Source organism: Penaeus vannamei, chromosome 4 (assembly GCF_042767895.1).
Source record: "Penaeus vannamei isolate JL-2024 chromosome 4, ASM4276789v1, whole genome shotgun sequence".
Classification (NCBI taxonomy): domain Eukaryota; kingdom Metazoa; phylum Arthropoda; class Malacostraca; order Decapoda; family Penaeidae; genus Penaeus; species Penaeus vannamei.
This window is the reverse complement of record NC_091552.1, coordinates 14,318,931-14,320,678: the sequence shown is the minus strand read 5'-3', so window position 1 is coordinate 14,320,678 and position 1,748 is coordinate 14,318,931. Positions and strand designations below refer to the sequence as shown.

The 1,748-nt window shown below is 43.1% G+C and overlaps 1 protein-coding gene across 1 annotated transcript in view; it reads right to left on the bottom strand.

Moving 5' to 3' along the window:
• Positions 1-174, bottom strand: part of LOC113829580 (uncharacterized) — a 39,665-nt gene extending 39,491 nt beyond the window's left edge. Inside the window, exon 1 of the mRNA XM_070121364.1 lies at positions 35-174. The gene's annotated coding sequence lies outside the window, so the exon portion shown is untranslated. The remainder of the gene's footprint in view (positions 1-34) is intronic.
• Positions 175-1,748: the final 1,574 nt, after the last annotated feature.

The window sequence follows — 1,748 nt, the reverse complement described above, 5'->3', positions numbered from 1 at the left end:
CACATATTTCCACATTTAACACTAATCAACCAACCTCGGCACACCTAACACCACATATTAAAGGTGCAAATAGCAAAAGTGTCACCAAACGATGGCCCGCAAGGACAGCGCAATCCAACAAGGTAGTGGAACTGAGTCGTCAAGTCCACAATTACGGCGAACGACTATGTTCGTTTGTTCGCTCATACCAGATTTTCCTGTTTCTTTTCCGCTAACAGTAGGTTTCCCACGATGCCTTTTAAAAATGCTACACTTGGGGCCTACGAGCTCCAACAGTGTCCGCGAGTGATGGGGCTATAGTGAACATGTCAATGAAATGGTTTAATTATGCAAGCATGACTCAATGATCGGGACGCGGGCTGTCGTTAACCACCCTTAGCGTCGGCAGCGCACGCGGATTGGCCGTAACAACTCCCGTCCGAGTGTGCGCACTCCGGCTTCAACTAAATGCATCTGCGCCAAATTATCCCATTCTGGCGCTCATGCAACCAGCAGTTCAGAGGGAACGGGTCAGGAAATCATGGGAGGCGAAGGAAAGGGCAGTGTTTCGTTCAATGCTGGTTCGTTAACTTTATTTACCGGGTTGGGTGTAGTTTCTTACGAGGCATGGTAGACATTACAGATATCGACGAGACGTGGTTGGTGGTTATGAATAGACTTGGACGTTCCCAGGGTAACAGCAAGGCAACGATCCCAACATCATACTGCTATAAATTACTTATACTGTGGGTGCGCAAAAGATACGACATCTTAAAGACGAACACTGGCTGCTTTTATTGAATGAGATGACCTTGCACTTTCTGCTTCGGTTTCTTGGGATAACCTCAGCCGCTGGAATTTGCTCAGATATAATTATCAGGTCTTGAGAAGCGAACAGCAGTCGTGTAAAATGCTGGCACCACAGGTTATTTACCCACGTCAGGATGCTCGGCCCAGAAATCAATATGACTCGCGTTATGACTTTTATCCCGTGTTGCAAACACAATGAAAACGGGTTTAATGTGTGTTTAATGATACGCAACTTCGTATTATTGGAAAGCGTATTGTTTTTGTTTCCATCCGTTTATTTTACTTAACAGGGGTATATTGTTGTAACAAATGAATAAATTCATAGTGCGGTACCTGAGGTATCACCAGCGCGAGAACAAAAGTAATGTTTCTAAATTCATTGGTGTGAAAGCTAATGGCCAAGAGAGACTGCTTCTGAGAGATCTTCAAAATACTTCCTTTTATTCCACCGCATTCTTTCTTTGGTGTATATTACACATATCAAACACTAGTTTATGCTAAATACTCGTTTACTTTTAATCTTGTCTTATCGCCCTAAGATCCTGAACACGTCCACCGCTTATAAATCCCAACGCCCCTGAGGAAGAATGGGCTGAGACAAAAGGCTAAACTGCAACTGCGCGTCCCAGGTGAAATTTCTTTGTGTTGAATATGGTCACAGGCAGGGATGCATTTATACGCATAGATCAGATCATCGATGTACACTCATTTGCTCTAATAAACAGCACATAATAATTCTTGGCTGATTTTCAGTGTTAACTCAGGATGGAAAGCGAGGCCGCAATTGGTGAAAGGTTTAGAGGCATGGAACAGCAACTTTTCGCCATAACAGTTGCATAGGAAATCACATGATATAACGGTACTAATCACCAGATTTAAAAAAGAATCATCACCCCATTCGTTGATTTTGTAACAATACAATATCGGTATTCATTAGCTTTGTAATTGAGACACTCTGA